Source organism: Nilaparvata lugens, chromosome Y (genome assembly GCF_014356525.2).
Source record: "Nilaparvata lugens isolate BPH chromosome Y, ASM1435652v1, whole genome shotgun sequence".
Lineage (NCBI taxonomy): Eukaryota > Metazoa > Arthropoda > Insecta > Hemiptera > Delphacidae > Nilaparvata > Nilaparvata lugens.
In genome coordinates, this window is record NC_052519.1 from 9877026 (window position 1) to 9897354 (window position 20329).

Sequence of the window (20329 nt, forward strand, 5' to 3'; positions counted from 1 at the left end):
CGTGTACATTGGAGCCATTTTCATACTTTGCATTCTATTGTTTTCGCACAAGAAATTATTTGTTTGATACATATTTTTAAACAACAAAGAATTATAATGTTGGGCAGAGAATAAAGCACAGCGGGAATGTGGTCTATTTTTATGAATGTTACACACAGCATAACACCATGAACTAGTGAAAAAGCTGAAATCAGGTTTTGGAAAATCCTCTGGTATACATTGAACGTTGCTATGCAATCTTCTTAAAAACTTTGCTTTCTCAGTTCCTTTTGTGAAAATTTTCTCATAAGCTACAAGGTAATCACGTATTAATGACTCACTGTATTCTAAATCTCCATCTTCCCATTTTATTTTATGATAGTGACGTTCTAACCATGTTACATCGTTATACAATTTTGCACTCAATTCTGTCTTTGCAAATGGTGATTTGAAATGTAACACAATATAATTATTAAACTGATCAATTATGGCAAGTTCTTTCACAATAATTCGATTACAATCTTGTTTAAACCAGTGAAGATCAACCGTAGCAATTTTCGTAGACGTCTGCTTGTCCACTTCTTTATCTTCGATGGCGGGCTCCTCTAATCCTTTGTCTTTCTCTTCTCGTTTCTCCTCCTCCTCCTCCACCTGCAGCAGCTTCTGGATCGGTGCACCGCAGCTTGGTTCATAATAGAAACTATCAAGATTGCACTGAATACCAATAGAGCGAGTTTGTGGCTTGTCCAAAATATCAGAACACAAAGAATAGGACATGTTGTCTGTTCAAAGGTGAAACTGATAATGAACTAAATTGAGCAGAATGCACACCTTATATAGGCGGCGCACTCTATCAATAAAATTACTGAACTTCTTTCACCATGCTCGTGAGAGGTGTGTACTCCATCACACGATCGCTAATTAAAACGCAATACGCGGAAGTATTTGCAGGTACTGCACTATTAAATTCCATTTCAATACGAACATCTGTCGATGATTTCAAATGACTTGGTTGGTGTGAACAATCTACAACAATCAGCGGTGTTGATTCACAAAAGTCAATTTCTGTTCTGAGTTCGCTATTGATTGAATGATTATAATACGAGGGCGCGAAATCCAGGAACATCCGGTATAAAACTTCCTTCTTACCTAGCAGATTTTCATATGGATAATACTCACTGTTCAAATATACTTTAACATTGTAAATACCACAGCTATCGAAATTAGATATTGATTTTTTAATTTTATTCTTACGATCAGTTTGAAATGCAATTATAACATATTTTGGACTATCAAAACTCGATGTGGTACGAACTGCCCAAGAATGGTTAAGTGAATTTTGCAAATTTGGTAATTCACAAATTTCCCAATGGCAGAAACCTAATTTCAGTGGAGTGTCAGCATCGAGCAGTCTCAAAAATTTCAGTCTTACATGATCTTCTAAAGTTATGTAGGGCATTCTCCATTGCAGTTTGTAATTTTCACACTAACGCTTGTTCCGCTTGCAGACTCAACACAATTTAGATCTGTCGGTGACCTCAATAAGACGAGTTCCTGTTTCGAATTTAAAATTATTCTTTGAAAATCTTCAAAAAACGGGAGGATTAATTTCAGCGGTACACAGAAAGTGAATGTATTATCCGTTAGCTCATATCCTGCTCTGTCAAAACCAGCCAAGTGATATGTGTTTTTATCGAGAGTATTCTTCACTAGAATAGCTTTAATTGTGGATGTTAATCCAATCAATCTTGATTTAGAAATTTGCTGACCTGCTAATTCATATCGTATTTCGTCAAAAAGGTTGCCGATTACGTTACTGCTTAATTTATAGTCTGCTGCAACTGGTGCATCGGCTGGGTCTGTTCCCGGTTTTGTACAGTTAACTGTTCCCTCAATCAATATGAATGATTTACAAGATAAAGAATAGACATCTAAAGAATTTATGCCAATACGTGCCTCGTCAGAGTTTTTTATTTCCTGTCCCGAATAAACTGTATGAGTGTGAAATTGGAATTTAGTAATATCATTATAAAACTGAAGGTCTGTCTCCACATCCAGAATTTCACTAATTGCTGCGCCTGACATTTCGCCAATCAACTATAAAACCCAACTTTTCTAATATTCTCGCGCTTTTAGCCGACAAAGCACGTTTGTTTTTAGGTGTTGACGCTATCGCGTTCCTTTCTCTAATGACTTGATTGGTCTTATTCGAACGTGGGTTGAAAATAAGATAACCCATTACTTTTCACGTATGTGCAACCTAATTGTAATTGTATCTCCACGGAAATCAATAAACGATCCGTTCTGGTCCGTTACCTTTACATTAATAGTTTGAATTCGATGCATATTCAAAGGTACATAAATAATCGGTGATGGTACTTCGTTTATTAAATAACCGCTAGGAACCTTTGGTAAAAATTCGTAGATTATATGTTTTTGTTTTCCCTCAGAGTAACTGCCGCAAGCTAAATTACACTCAACTACAATACTGTCAATGCTTGTTATGTTAACCAAATGTTTGGAATAATGCCATTTATTTGGCTGCAAAACAACATTATCAAAACCAAGTATCTTAGCAATCGAATCAGAACGTGTTAAATCAATGGGTTTATCAGAATGAATTTCAATCTTCATAGTATTTACGTTTGCACATATAATAAGTTTATTCTTCTTCCCATCAATATTCAATTTATTCTTTAAAGATTTTATAATATCCTCAACTTCATATGCACCAGTATCCAACTTGATTAATCTATCACCATATTTGAAGCTGGAATTTGTTCCTTTGTTAATGTTTGCAATACTATTGTAACTGGAAAAATTAATCAATCCAATTTCCCATTCACGATTTTTATCCAATTCTATAATTTCTTGTAAATGTTCATAGAGGTTACTCGTGTTAGATCGTAATGTAATAACTATCATCTTGCGTGTTCACCACAAACACTTAATTACAACTGATTTGCAAGAAACAATAATGTAAGATGACCACAAAAATCGCTATTTAATGGTTGCATATGCTCCACATTATAAAATATATTTACTCCATTTTCTTTTTTCCAATATTTGTCCAATTCGTATGGAGGTTGTAAATTTCCAATTGGATCAAAATACCAAACATTAGAGCCAACTTTCTCATATGCTACCCAATGTGTCCCATCCTCGCTTTCCCTTGCTAAATTCACAATGGCATTCTCGTTTTTTAGAATTTTTTTGGGTAATGCATCTAGCATATATATTCCTCTTAGCTGAATCTGTAATAATTTCGACCAATCAATCAAATCATAATTACTCAATTCTCCTTCAATATTCATGCCTTCTTCTTTGTCTTCTTCCTACTCTTCTTTGTTGTTCTACGTTTCTTAACTTGAGGGAATAAACTCACTCCATATGATGATGGGGGTAGGGTGGAACTCTCCCCCCACTAGTTATTTGAGGAAAAGGCTTCAAAAAATATCCTTTTCCTGCAATATGCTTTTTCAACTGAGCTATAGCTTTGCGTCTAATATCGTTACCATAACTTCTCCTCTCATTCTTCTTCTTCTTCTTCTTCTTCTCTTTCTCAAAGACTCACCAAACGCCGCTTTAGCTTCATAACGTTTGTAACAAGATAGCTAAGTGCTTTCTCGGCAAGGGGTGTTTGAGGATTTTTGAAAATGTCCCATGCAGCGTTTGCTAGAGCTCTGTCAGCTACCGCTCGAGTTTTATTATCGCTATTTTGAGTATAGGCTATATCATGTATCTTGCAAGCTCTATCCAATGAATTTATACCTTGATCACCTCTGTTTAACCTTTCATTAACCTTGGTGCCCGGGCCACACCACTCGTATCCCGGAATATGATATTCTTCTCCCAGGTATCAATTACCTTATTTAAAATAGTTGATATCACATTACCTGCCAAACCTGACACACCTTTAAAAACTCTTGCCGCTGAACTCAAGATTCCTCTACCTCGTTTCCTCGAACTCTGCTTTTTTCTCCTACATACCATTTTTCATTACCTTTCAACTCAATGGTTGAACATTAACTGAGGTTAATTAATCAATAAACCAACTTGAATTGGTTTAATTTTCAATCGAGTTGGAAATGAATTCATACCATGATTGCTATGTGCTTATAACATTGCTTGAATGATAAGAATATTATTTCAAATCTGAAAGGTGAATGCGATTTGAAAAGGGGAGAAATGATGCTGGCATTGCAGGCCCACCCACATCTGTAGGAACACGTGCTAATGTAGGAACACGTGCTAATGTAGGAGGTAGTGAGAAGCCAGCAGCGCTTGCCTGTACGGCTGTGTGTGTGTGTGTGTGTGTGTGTGTAGCGGAAAAGACTACTGAGCATGCTCGCAACAAACTATAAAAGACTCAGTCACCTTATTTAAATATCATTAACAACAGAGCAGGTTCATCTTCTGCGTGTTTCTACTATTCATTACGAACTTATCAACAACGGCAACAACAGGTAAGAATTGAAAACAATTTTTATAGACACAATATTACAATTTATTTCATCTATTTGCACATACATCTATACAATTCGTAACACATAGGTCGACTAATTGTATACAGATATAAAAATTGTTAAGCATTAACAATCTTTATATCTGTCCAATTTGGCGACTTATGTGCTACTACTAACACATAATGTTTACAATTTTTGTTAAAATGTTCAATCTTTGGCGTATCAATGCAGGAAGCAAATCTTTGAGGTAGATACACCTCACATTTGCTTCCTGCATTGATTATTTTTAAAATTACACGCCGACCGTGCTGGTTTGTGTCCTCCCTCGCGGCAACTATGCAGTTTTGGCTGTGATTTGTTGACGCTTCAAATAATATTTCCTTTGCATTCCAAGCAGTTCAAATAATATTGGTAACAATGTTGCATGATCGGTTACTTTAAACAATAATATCTCATAATACCATTTCTAATCAGTTCAAGGAAATATTGCTAACATTGATACATGATCGATTAGTTTAAACAATAATTTCTAATCAGTTCAAATAATATTCCCTTTGCATTCTAATCATTTCAAATAATATTTCCTTAGCATCAATTTCCATTCGCTTCAAATAATATTTCCTTTGCATTCCAAGCAGTTCAAATAATATTGGTAACAATGTTGCATGATCGGTTACTTTAAACAATATTTCTAATCACTTCAAGGAAATATTGCTTACATTGTTGCATGATCGAATACTTTAAACAATAATTTCTAAGCAGTTCAAATAATATTTCCTTAGCATTCTAATCACTTCAAGGAAATATTGGTAACATTTATGCATGATCGAATACTTTAAACAATAATATCTCATAATACCATTTCTAATCAGTTCAAGGAAAATTGCTTGCATTCTAATCAGTTCAAATAATATTCATATCAAATAATATTCGTATCAAATAATCAAAGACTCGTATGTGCACAGATTTTTTAACAATCAATCACAGAAAAAAATCTGTGCATACACAAGTTAATAATATTTGTTGAAACTAACCTTTGATTGAGTGAGCACCTCCTCCTCCTCTTCCCCGCTAACCTCAGGCTCCTCGAACGTCAACTTCCTCTTCGCCTGCTTCTGCCTGATGCTGTTTGAGAGGGTGGTTAGCACCGCACGTTGCGGTGCCCAGGTAGTCGGTGCTGATTGAGGGAGAGGACTGTCCCCGACGATGATCTCCTCACCCCTCTCTCGTTGTACGAAGATTCCCCGTCTCTTCAGGGGTGAGGCGGAGGAGGAGGCGGGCGAGGCAGCGGAGGCGGCAGCGGAGGTGGTAGTCGAGGTGCAAGCTTTCTGCTGCTGCTCCCAATAGTTGAGCACACGCTGCGGCGGCGGGCTATCCGGAAGGATGTAAGATGGAGAAGATTGTGAAGTCATCGTGAAGGTGGTTCAGATGTAAATGATAATTTTCCTCTCATCACTTGTGTTTATATAGCATACGTTTCTCTCTCTGTTCCAGGCTCGTGCGAGCGAGAGCGTGCTACAAGGCGAAATAAAAATTCGAATTTCTCCCCAACAACACGTGCTCCCGCATCGTTATCAGATTGTAAGTATTCTCTCTCCGACACACGATCATTTTTCAAATAGCATCCATGTGTTAGAAGATGAAAAAAAAATCTCGCCTAGAACTCAGCATGAGACTTCACCTGCTAGAAGCTGAAATCCCCCATGTCAACTCACTCAAACATATTTCTAATATTTCACACCATAGAGGAATAGCATTCTCGATTCAGTTATTAAATATTTCACAGCATAGAGGAATAGCATTCTCGATTCAGTTATTAAATATTTCACAACATAGAGGAATAGCATTCTCGATTGATTTCAGTTCAGTTATTAAATATTTCATTGTTTTCACAGCATTTTCTCACCTCTCAACTCGAGTTCCGAACCTCATAACCAGTTGAGCTCTCGTCGAGACAAGACAGCTGAGAGGAATCAATCATACCATAGGCTGCTATCTACACCTGTAGCATAGACCGCTATCTACACCTGTACCATAGCCCGCTATCTACACCTGTACCATAGGCTCGCTATCTACACTCGAGGAGATTCACACAGCATCAACCACTACATGTAAGTACATTTTTACGTTGATTTTATCCTCTGAGGAGGAAAATAGTCCTCCGAGGACAGTTTTTGTCCTCCGAGGACAGTTTTTGTCCTTGGAGGAGAGGATTTTTGTCCTCGGAGGATAAAAAACTTTCTACAATATACTGCATGCATGCGATTTTACTTCATCTTTACAATATGGTATATCCGGAACATCCAAGCCCCGCTCTTCTTTCTCACACTCTTCATATAAACAAAACAGTAAATGTATTACTTTTTCAAATGGATTTTCCATAATATATTTGCAATAGACACATTGCAGATAGTGATTTTTATGTAAGAAATAACCATTTCTCGCAAAATACTCTGCTCTATTGGATAATGATTTACAAAAGTCACAATGATGATGCTTTTCAAAATACTCTCCTTGAATGGATGAATCTTCTACACAATTAAAAGTTGAATATCTTTCTTCATATTCTCGTAGAATATTATTATCGAAATTCTCCTCTTCAATTGTTATATTATCTTTCCTTCTACAGTTCGGACTGTACCTTGCATGTTCTATTGCTGGTATGTCACTTTCTTCCCATTTTCCCAAATAAATTGAACAAAATACACATCGCACAATGTCTGGTGGAGATGAGAATATAAATCCCTCTTTTGCCATGTTTTCCGCAGACAAATGCGGAGAAGATTTCAACCATCTTTCATCAAAAGATAATAATCTTAATCTTTCATACAACATTATGTGATCTTGAGATATCATTTTCACACACCCTTCTTCTACCAATGTCAATTCACAACTAAACATGCTGTTGTACTCTATCTCATCCTGATCGTTATTCTTTTGTTTTTCAGAATCATGCCGAGGGAACGCAGACTACGTGGCGTGAATTCCGCAGCAGTCCGCCATCGCATCACCGTCGATGACGAGGATGAGGATATCGACATCACCAAAGTGCTTGAGAGCTCGAAACGTCGAGTTTTCAATATAATTAGGGAACATGCAGCACGCCATGATGGGAATGTTAAGTGGTTTATAGTCTTAAATGTTTTGCTGTATAAATTAGTGGTGATGGATGACAAGCAGGTTGGTGAGACTGTCTCATCTCTAATAATCTACATAGTTACTCCAACATAGCGCTAAACGTGCTTGAGAACTATGAAGATTTTAATGAGCATTTTTTCTTGGCTGTGAAAAAAATCCTCTCATCTTTCGAAAATTTCGTAAGACATGGGAGTGGATGGGTGCTAAAGAAAATTGAATCACTGGATGTGAACGTGATTAAATTTAATCCTATATACACATCCAGTTTCATTCAAACACCCCAGTTTTTGAAAAACAAAAAATGTATTATAAATGTGAAAAATCTCTCTGACGAAAAATGCTTTTTATGGTCAGTGCTCGTGTATTTCCATCAGAAGCCAAAGGACTCACACCTGACTGTAAAGTATTTGAGCAAGTTTGCTCACACACTTAATACGCAAGGTGTAAATTTCCCGGTGACGACACGCGATATTAAGAAATTTGAAATACTCAATCCGGACATTGCAATTCACGTCATCGCGTACGAGAACAAAAAGTTTTTCCCCTTCCGTACAAGCATTTTCCGCACTCATAAACACCAAATTAATCTTTTAATGCTAAAAGGCGATGCAGGAAAAACTCATTTCTGTTAGTAAATACCGCGAACGGGAAAAACGGGCTATCACGTCTTCTCTCCCACCTTTCAAAACATCATGGTCAAGTACACATTTGCAATTTTGGTTTTCACCGGTTCACATCGGACAAATCTAAAGCAAATTAATGAAACATGTGGAACTTTGTTCCAAGTTTGAATCTCAGCGCGTTTCATATCCTAAACGCGGAGAGACAATTAAATTCAAGAAACTAGGCACGACGTTGAAGAAAAAGTACACCATTTACGCGGATTTAGAAACTTATGTTGTTAATATCACAGATGATTCCGATTCTGATGAAATTACTCGTAGTTACACAAAGAAAACGGCGCGTCATATTCCCTGCAGCTATTGTTTCGTTGTTATAGATGTTAACGGGGAAATCGCCTACGGACCTGTACTCCATAGATTGAGTAGTTTAGACGAAAAAATCATGGAGAAATTTCTTCAGGAAATTACAGATCTTGGGGACATTTTGTATGAGGATATGAAACAAGAAATCCCGATGCAAGCTTTATCCGAAAGTCAAGAGCGTGAATTTCAAAATTCAGTAAACTGCGGGCTTTGTGCTGAACCATTTTAGCGATATTAAATGTCGTCACCACGCGCATGAAACCGGTAATTACTTGTGTGCGGCACATGTTTCTTGTAATTCAACAGCTCGTACTCCGGAGTACATATCATGTTATTTTCATAATTTCTCCGGTTTTGATTCGCATTTTATTCTGAAATCGCTCGGTAAATGTAAAAAAGAAATTTCCCGCATCGCAAATACGTCAGAGAGATTTTTGACACTTTCAGTAGACAAAATTAAATTTTTAGATTCCTACAAGTTAATGTCTGAATCCTTGGAAGTATTGGTGCGTAATTTGGTAGAAAGTACAGACATGGAAAAGAAGTTCGAACGATTATTTTCGGTGTTTCATGATCCACCTCGCGAACACAGACAGCTCTTGTTGAAAAAAGGAGTATATCCCTACTCGTACATGAGCTGTCCCGAAAAATTCGCGGAAACATCGCTTCCTCCCATCGAATGTTTTCATAATGATTTAACTGATACACCTCTGTCTCGTGAAGAATATGAGCATGCGCAAGAGTGTTCTCAACATTCAAGCTGAAAAATCTGGGTGAATATCACGATTTTTATTTATGTTTGGACGTAATGCTATTAGCGGTAGTTTTTGAATCCATGAGGTCTATGCTTTTTAGCTCATACGGCCTCGATGTGACCCATTTTCTTCTCTCGCGCACTTCACCTGGAATTGCATGCTGAAACACACTAAAGTCGAACTAGAATTGATTACTCATCCTGACATGCATCTTATGTTTGAGGCAGGGATGAGGGGTGGGGTGTCATTTATAAGTAAATGTTATTGCGAAGCAAATAACAAACATCTACCCAAAACATACGATCCTTCAAAACCGTCCAATCATCTGCTTTATATTGATGCAAACAGTCATACTCGGAAGCTATGAGCCGAAGCTTACCTGTTGGAAATTTCAAATTCCTCTCAGAGGAAGAAACTTCCAGCCTTGATTTCGCGAATTTGGACAGCAATTCAGAAACGGATATATAATAGAATGTGATCTCAAGTACCCTCAAGAGTTACATGATAAGCATGCCAGCTTCCCACTCGCACCTCTCCACCAAACGCCGCCGCGCGAATTGCTGTCGAACTACCAAACAAATGAGAACGGTCAAACTGGAACCAAAAAGCTCATGAACACACTTTTCGATCGTGAAAAGTACATGTTCACTATGTCAATTTAAAGCTCTACCTTCAGCTCGGTTTGAAATTATTGAAAGTGCATCACGTTATTAGCTTTTCCCAATCTCCCTGGCTGAAAAGCTACATTGACTTCAATATCCAGAATAGACAGAACGCGAAAAATAAATTTGAAATATCCTTCTTAAAGGCCTGTTGTAACCTAATATTTGGCAAGACGATACAAAGTAGTCGTAAGCAAATGAATGTTAAAATTATCATGGATGAAAAATGGTTAGATAAGTACATTTCAAATCCACTATGTAAATGCTGGCAAATAATTAGTCCGAACGTGATCGCGGTTTTCTCTCGCAAGTTGGAACTTAAAATGAACAAGCCTGTCTATTCCGGCGTTTCCGTACTGGAGTTGAGTAAATTCCATATGTACGATTTTTTCTATTGCAAATTACAAAAAATTATACCGTGGGATAGTATAGAACTGTGTATGACTGACACCGACAGTTTTCTTCTAAACCTAAAAGTCGAAGATGTGTATCAGTTGATAAGAGAAAATTTTTCCCATTTTCGATACTTCTAACTATCCACCTTCCCACCCTTGCTTTTCCATGGAGAGAAATAAAGTTGTAGGAAAGTTCAAGGATGAGACCGCCTCAAACCTGTCCATAGATTTCTTGGACTTCGATCCAAACTTTACTCATTTTAGTATGTAACGAGAATGAAGAACCTGTAAATAAATGTATAGCAAAGGGTGTACAGAGCGGAGTGAATGTAGAAAACCTAATTTTAATTTATATAAGAAATCACTGTTTGAACGTAGTGAACATGTAGAAAAATTTAATATGTTAAGATCCTATAATCACACCATGTATCAGGTTGAATGTGCAAAAATCTGTTTGAGCCCTTATGATGATAAGAGGTACATTGCTGAGAATGGTGTTGATACTTATTTTTGGCCAGTTCAGTCAAAACAATTCATTATGTGAGACGTTTTCTAGGTTAGGTTGGACGTCTTCTAAAGTTCCAACGAAAATGGCACCTAGATATGAATATTAAATTTATTGAGCTTTATAAAGATGAAAGATGTTTATGGGATCAGAGGAGCGATTTGTATAAGGATAAGAGTGCGCAGCAAACTGCACTCGCGGCCATTGCCGAAGCCATGAACGTTCATGGTTTCCGTGCAGCTGAAGTGAAAACTAAAATGAAATCGTTTCGCGGTACGTTTAATATTAAATGACCAAACTCGAAGAAATTCCTTGCATAGCTGGTTCAATATTCGTTTCAAGTCCTCACGGGACACAACAGACGAAGAGCATTCGGCCATGTTTTCGCCTTACAGTTTTCGACTGTCGTGGCAATAGTTAGCCCCGTAGAAACATCTTCTCGCACAGCTGGACTGGCCTAGAAGAATTGGCAACCACGTGATGACAACTGTCCTCCAACAATTGGCATCGTATAAACTAGGCTTTACATTCAATAAATACGTTCGAGAAATAGCGTAATGCAATTGATATATGTAATATCACAGATAATTTATAGCATAATACGACATCCCATGATCGTCCTGTACATGTACAAGCCAATTTTTTATCATATAGAAAAATATCACTGTATCTCGCCTAATACAGTATCACAAGATAGAATGGTTAAGAATGCTATTGTATCTATCAATGTATAAATAAATGGATGTGCTTTTCACCTTAATTGAATAACAAGATTCAACACTTCCTTTCATATTAAGAAACTATAAGAATGTGGATCTCTACTTACACAGATAATTGCTTAGCAGATACATCGCTTGACTCGGCTGCTAGTCGAATTACAGCATAGGATTACTCTGCCAGCAGCTACTCCCAAGTAGACAGTGAGAACTGTCGTTAATACACCCAACAGACCTATTAAACATATATAAAATATATTATATACACATAACATATATAAATAATACGAGGGTAAGCTGATAAGTAACGCACACATTCTTGTAGGGCACAAACCAAATAACCCTTAAAAATAAACCTGGTGACACGTGGAAGTTCTTTTTTTTATATAGATAATTTAGCAGCCACTGAACTCCTCTAAAAGGGGTATATGGACTTGTCAGTCATTTTAATAATATAAATTAATTGTGCATTCATAAAATGGCTTGTTAAATACGTATATCAGATCAAAAAGTTATATTATTTATTCTTGAGCAAGTACTCATACAAATAGGAGTTGATATCCTAATCAGATACATAATACATTCTCGATCAACAGAACAAATGATTAAAACACGAACATTAAAAAAATACTGCTACGGTAATATAATAACAATATTAAAATTATCATTAGAAATTTCGAAAAATACACAAATAGTTTGGAAAAGAATTCGATAGAAATTTCGAAATATAGCAATAACAAAATTAACCGACAATGTGATGTTAGATTAGGAATTTTGTAGCTACATTAATGTGTGAGAATTATAAGGTATAAATTATTACTTATTTTAATGTGATCTATTCATGTTTTTCTTATGAAATTCAAATATAGGCCTACAGCATGAAGACTATGTCCAATTCATTTGTACTGGTGACAAAATTTTACATTAAAAATAATTATTTGATAAAATCCAAGTTCAATAGTAATGAAAACAAATTCCTTCTAAAAATAATTGATAATAATACGTTTCGAGGGAAAAAATTAAGAACAAAAAAATGGGAAGCCTCGGGGATTCGGAACCGAGGAACCATCGCTCCGTAAGCAGGCCTTTTACCGCTGCGCTACATAGACGTTCGTAAATGGTACTCTTATAACCTGCTCATAAAAAGACACACTTTGGGCTATGAAACTTCACGTAGCCTACGCTAGCATAGGTGAATTTGAATATTAATTCTGAAAAATCTAGAAGGAAAATTGAAATTTGGGCTTCCAGGTGCACGAGATTGATATTTTTAGAATCTATGTTCATAATTTGGAGATGTAAATCATTCCCGTTTTTCCGGTATGCAATCCACAAGTTTACATGTTTTGATGCGAACAAACGAACACACGAACAAACACAACCCTACTCTCTCTTATTATATAGATGTGAAAATACTTCAATTTTCGTTTTGTGATTCCAAATCACAATGAATATAATAAGAAAAATTGTCGCACTTCACCAATAAATTCTAACATAATGAAAAAAGTAAATTCGTATGGCTTTCGTTGGTGGTGAGTCCCTCACGGGAAGGTCCCACCGCCTGAATATATAATTTAAGCCGTTAATGGGCCTTACGACTGTGTCATACGTCAGCCGGGACCGACAGTTTAACGTACCCCCCCATCCGATAACACAGGAGTGATCTGGTTAAAAAACTTTCGATAATGAGAGGGTTTGAACCCGGGATCTCTATGCTGCTACGCAGGCACTCTATTCACTAGACCACGGATCACTCCACATACTATATATTATACTCTAGTTAAATATATACTCTCAAAGGTATACGAAAAATCACTGTGAACTAAAGCAACTGAAAAACTCCTGAATGGAATTAAAAGCACTGTCCTTCCAGTTCTGGCTTCAACTGAACTCTCAGTTTTTCAAGCGTTTGAAAGGTTAAATGTGTTGGCAATACATTTAATAGATGAACACCTGCGATGGTTACCTCATTCGCATACAAAGCTGAGCGATGTGTTTCATCATAGCCAACTCTAATACAAGGCCCCGTCCTACGATATTGCAACGTCGCAGTGTAGGCCTAGAATCTAATACATGATTGGTAAAAAAGATCAGATGGTATTTTTAAAAATCGTTTTTACCAATCATGTAGCCTATTAGATTCTAGGCCTACACTGCGACGTTGCAATATCGTAGGCCGCGGCCTTGTATTAGAGCAGGACCTCCAAAATACCGGACCAGCGCCTGTATGAAAATCTAGGTGAAATGGCGCCGATAGTTGGTGGAGTCTCAACTTAGCTGACACTGATATCCTGTCATCAGTTTCTAGTATTTAGTTGTAGTTAAGTGAAGTTTGTTTACAAATGTCTAGCTGCCCGTAGTGACATCCACCGCCACAACACCAGGCGCAGTGAGCTGTTGGATATCCCCAGGAGACGCCTCCACCGATCACAGGCCAGTTACAGCATTTCAGCCCTGAAATTCTACAACAAGCTGCCTAATAGTGTGAAGCAATTGGATGAGGCCGCCTTAAGGAGAACCGTCCGGAAGCTACTGTGTGCAAAGGCATACTACAGTGTGAACGAATTTATAGGTGATAATTTGAATTTTTATTGAGAGCGTGAGCACTGGATCACTGCCATCTGAACTGTTACAGTTTTTTTTTCATGTGTTTGTACGTGTTTTGATTTTTTGACGCCATCGATCCCACAATTTTGGGTAATGGATGAAGCTGAAGGTATTAAAGGTAGGATTAAATGTATTAAAGGTCACGGGCTTTATATTTGCGAGTTTTATAATTGATCAATTATTATCATTCTATAATTGATTATTTAAGATGTAATAGAGATTCAAATTAGTTTTTTTCAGTATTCAAAGTTTCAAAGTGTTTAGTAAGTGTTGAATGAATTCAAATGTGAATAGTAGAGTTTTAAGAATTCAAAATGTATAGTGAGTGTTGAGTATTTGAAGTGTATTCAGTGTTCAAAGTGTATAAAACAATAATTTTATAATATTCATCCATAGATTACTTTTTGTTTATTATCCGCAACTCAACATTTAGCTTCATACAACAACATGCTACAATGAATATGAACAGTTACTGAACATGCCTAGAAATTTGTTGTCCCTGGGTGTAAATCGAACAATTATACAAAAACCCTATTAGTAACAGTATTTACTTTTTCCAAAGATAAAGAGCTGTGGAAAAAATGAACAAGGTGTATCCGTAGGAAAGATTATAGAGTCACTAACAATTCGGTTATGTGTATCAATCATTTTGGAGCATCAGACATTATTAAAGAAGACACGTTTTTGAGTGATGATGGTTCTTATGTGACTATTCCAAGAAAAAAGTAAAACTATGTGATGGTGCCTTCCCTACAATTTTTCCAAATCAGCCTTCTTACAACACAATTCAAACGTGTGTAAAGGTATTGGGCAATATATTTCTGAACAATTACTGCAACATGAAGAATAATAATCAGTTGCCCAAGCAAGCAAAGTCGCAAAAATTGAGAACATTGAATTCGTAGGCTAGAATAAAATACAGTAACGATAATTATAAGCTATGTGCATGTGAATTCACATGCAAGAGAATGTACTTGAATGCTATATGCATGAGAATAAATAAAGCCTAGTTACCCTATCAAATAATTGATAGGTCGAAGATTGACCTTGAGAGGTTGTGAATGAAAGTACTACATAATTTCGCTCCTGGGTTTTGGAAGATTTTGTGTTATAAATAGTCACGGATAAGTACAAATTTTGTGTTTATTTCATTATTAATTGTTTCTTGATCACGTTTTATCATTTTGTTTTAGATTTTAATTCTTAATTCTATTTTAATAAGCCAAACATCGTTTAGAGGTTAGTTTGAGGTTAGGTTTTCGAGATTTAAAAATAAACATAGATAGTTTACTTGACTAAAATTATAACCAAATTAAAACCCTATCATTTATAAATCAATTATTATTATTGCAAGTAATATAATTTCTTAGATAGGAAGATGAGCTCAAGTAGAACACCGAAAGTTAATAATAGAAATGTAAACATAGCGGGAGTACTTACGCGTTCCCAAAACCAAAATTCAAAAACGCCAAAACCAAAAACCCCAGTTCTTCAAACTACTTTAGCCGAAAAAGTTGCTCAACTACAAAGTAGCCACACTAATTTAAAAAACCAATTAGAAGTAACTCTAAAAACGTCTGAGGAAGAAAGGTTAGGGATGGTAGAAGAAATTAAATCTTTGGAACTGATTATAAAATTACAAGATGAAGACCATAAAAAAGAAATACTAAATCTAAAAAATCAATGTAGTCTAATGTCGGAGGAAATAAAGAAACTAAAATCTAAATTTGATAATACTAAATGTATGATAGAACCTCCGTCCAAATGCAAAAAAAAATAGAATCTAACCTAAATGATGGGAAATGCTCTGAAAATGGTCGAAATAAAACGTACAGTGAGGTTTTGAAGACAGCAACCAAAAATATAGCTGAGGGAAATAAAGATAGGAAAGGGAGAGTTCTGCTACTGACGTCCAGTCATGGACGTGATTGCAGTGATCTCCTTGATAAAAGATTGAAAAATAAATTTGATGTCCAATGTTTTTTCAAGCCAAGTGCATCAATTAATGCAGTTGTAGAGTCAGCTAGGGAACAAACTAAAGACTTTGATGAAAATGACTATCTAATTGTACTGGGTGGCTCAAATAATAGAAATGAACCTAACTTGAATCATCTTCCTTAAGTAACAGAAAAAATCAAGGAAATTGTGTCACTCAGCAAAAAAACAAACTTAATAATAAGTACTATTCCTAATAGGTTTGATAGGCCAGAGTTAAATGAAGCAATCAATTCGACAAACAAATCAATCCATAATACAATCAACAGCCTAAAAAATAAGAATTCTAAACAACTGGGGATTTGTTTTCTAAATGAAAGGCTGAAAAGACATAACTTCACTAATCATGGGTTGCATCTAAATCGATCTGGCAAAGTAATATTTTGTAATAGATTGGCAGAGCTGATTGAAAGCCGTTTGCAATCCTCTGGTTTAAAAACAGTCAAAAAAAACAAACAACGATTTTTTAGTAAATTGGCTCAAAACAGGGAAAGGGAAATAGCTACAAATGCTAGAGATAGAGTAGCACAAGATGGTAAAGTTTTTAGTATTTATCATCAAAATATTCGGTATCTTCGCAACAAAATTGACAGATTAGAAGTATTTCTTAAACAGGAGGATCCTGACATTGTTATTTTCACAGAGCATGGCTTAAAAATAAAGGAAATAAATCAAGTTAGGATTCCAGGCTATTCACTGAGATCAGAATTTTGTAGAATAGATCATAGAAGTGGTGGTGTATGTATATTCACTAGCAATGCTAAGCATACCCAAACTTATGAACTGGATTTTGTTAAGAGATTTTCTGTTGAGATGGATTTAGAGGTGACGGGACTAAGGTTAAAAATTGATGATCGATTTGAGGTAGCAGTGTTAGGTATCTATAGGTCACCAAATGGAGACTGGCAAAAATTTTGTGTGCTGCTCCATACACTTTTGGAAATTACAACCGCTCGTTTCACAAATGTTATAGTAGTAGGAGATTTCAATACCGATTTTGCCAGGCAGGATAAAATGACAGAGGATATTAGAGATATTATTAATATGAATAATTTAGAAATTAAGGTCCACGAATATACAAGAGTAACTCGAACTTCACAGACAATTATTGATAATATCCTCACAAATATAGAAGGTTGTAATGTCAGGTTAGGTAGCTCAGATCTATCAGATAATAACTATCAAATTTTAGATGTTAAGTTGCAGGGCCAGAATCCAAGCAGAAAAAAAACTTTTGTGAAAGAAATTCAGCAATATGAGCTGGGAAATATAAATGTTTGAAGCAGGAACTGCTTCAAGAAAATTGGAGTAGTGTTTATAACAGTTGTAACCTAAATTACAAATATAAGCAATTCATTGATACTCTAAGATTTCACATTAGTGTATGCTGTCCGATAAAAAAAGTCAAAGTAAAAAGTAAATTAAACAAAGTAGATGAATGGATAACTGAAGATATCCTTACTCAAAGAAATATTGTTAGGGAAGCTTATGAGGAATTTAAATTAGTGAGGGATGTTCCGAGTGAGGTCAAATACAAATGTCTAAAGAAAAACTATGCAAAAGAAGTGAGGAAAGCTAAGTGTAAGAAAACAGCTGAAATATTAACAACTAGTACCAATTTTAACTCTGCTGTTTGGGAGGTAATTAATAGAAATAGGAGAGCAGCTCAAAAGGATACAGTTACTAATGTCCCTAGGATAATCGATGAACATGGAAATTATATGGATGATAGTATAGACATTTGTAACTTTTTCAATAAATATTATCAACAGGTTGCATATAATCTCCAAAAGTCACTGAACACTAATACTTATAATACAACTACATTAAATGCTGAGCCAATTGAAAAGGTATTTAAATTTCATCCATTATTAAGAGATGAGTTGTCAAGAATAATAAAAAATTTGAATAACAAAAAAACAGTAGGATTGGTTGGGGTCTCAAGCAAAATTTTAAAAGAATGTGAAAATGAATTACTGGACCCTTATTGCATCTCCTTAATACTTCACTAGAGCAGGGTATTTTCCCTGATGATCTGAAACAAGGAAAAATTTTGCCAATTTTCAAGAGCGGTGATTCTGAAAGAGTTGAAAATTATAGACCCATTAGTATTCTAAATGTAATAAGTAAAATTTTTGAAAGAGTAGTTTTAAATAGGTTATTGATGCACCTGGAAGAAATTAATTTCATATGTGATGGACAGCACGGGTTCCAGAAAGGGAAATCTACTAAGACTGCAATAGTATCCCTTGTTGAAAGACTAATAGATATAATAGATTCAGGTGAGAAGGCAGCCGCAATATTTCTTGATTTATCCAAAGCTTCTGATTGTGTGAACCATAGAATATTATTGGAAATACTAAGAACTGTAGCTGTGAATGGTATAGAACTAAAATGGTTTGAATCATATCTCACAGGTAGAAACCAGTGTGTTGAGCTTACCAAGGTGGATGGGAATGAAATAGTAAAAATTAAATCTCAAAAACTGGAGGTCCAGGCTGGAGTACCTCAAGGCTCAATTCTGGGTCCCTTACTGTTTCTGTTGTATGTGAACCAATTACCAAAAGAGTTAAAAGATCACAAGCTCTGTTGTTTGCTGATGACACATCGCTTATCTTTAACAATTATTTATTAGATAGTCTAGAAATAAATGCTTTTACTGGAGTACAGTCAATTGTCCAATTCTTGAAGCAAAGGCAATTAACAATAAATAGTAAGAAATGTCAATTCCTACAATTCAAAAGTAAATATAATTCAGTAGAGGATAGAGAAATAAATGTGTTTGTAGAGGAAAATGAATTAGACCAAGAAGAGAAAGTAGCATTCTTGGGAATTTTATTGGACAGGAAATTAACATGGCATCCTTACATTGAGAGGATATGTAATAAGATATCATCTGGGGTATTTGTCCTGCGGCAGCTTGCTAGACTGAGTGATAAAAAACTACTGTTAACTGCTTACCATGGACTTATACTATCTCATATTAGGTATGCTATTTTAGTATGGGGTAATTCATCTCAACAAAATATGGACAGAGTGTTTAAGATTCAAAAGAAGGCACTCAGATGTATAGAGAAAGTGAATAGGTTAGACTCTTGTAGGCTCTTATTTAAAAAGCTTGGTCTATTAACTGTGCCATCTTTGTATGTATATGAAGTTGTAATGCATGTGAAAACGAGTGGTGTGATCCAGAATTCAGATGTTCATGAGTATAATACGCGAAACAGAGCAGATTATCATATAATGGGTCACAATAGTAGGTTATTTGAACAAAAACCAGATTATATTGGTAGGAAATTTTATAACAAGCTACCTCAAATCTTGAAAAGTAATGATGATTTGAAGATTTTCAAAAAACAAATGAAAAAATATTTAGTTGATGAAGCTTTTTATAGTGTACAAGAATTCCTCTCAAACCTAAACTAGGTTGAACTACTTAGTGTTAGAATTATTATGTAATAACATGACTTGTCTTATACTCCATGACTGGAGTCTTTAGGACGTAATCTAAAAAAAAAAAAATTACTTCTTTAATAAAAACCTTATTCTTAGAAATAATTTTGAACAGTAATGAGTTATAAGAGAGAGCTGAAACCTAGCTGATGGCAGTAAGTTAGTCAACCAAGTACGGCGGCCATCTTGTTTGTATGCTCAGGTCCGGTATTTGGGAGGCCCTGATTAGAGGTGGCTATGGTTTCATCCCTGAGTACATGTCGGTGTCTTTTCTCATAGCAATGTATCATTAAACCCTTCTCAAACATTGAATCATTTTTTACTTTCCTTGCCCTATTACCATAGGTAAGAAAAGTATTGCTTTCCAAAAAAATTAAGGTACCCAAATTCCAAATTTCTATACGTTTCAAGGTCCCCTGAGTCCAAAAAAGTGGTTTTTGAGTATTGGTCTGTAGGCTATATATGTGTGTGTGTGTGTGTGTGTGTGTGTGTGTGTGTGTGTGTGGTGTGTGTGTGTGTGTGTGTGTGTGTGTGTGGTGTGTGTGTGTGTGTTGTGTGTGTGTGTGTGGTGTGTGTTGTGTGTGTGTGTGTGTGTGGTGTGTGTGTGTGTGTTGTGTGTGTGTGTGTGTGTGTGTGTGTGTGTGTGTGTGTGTGTGTGTGTGTGTGTGTGTG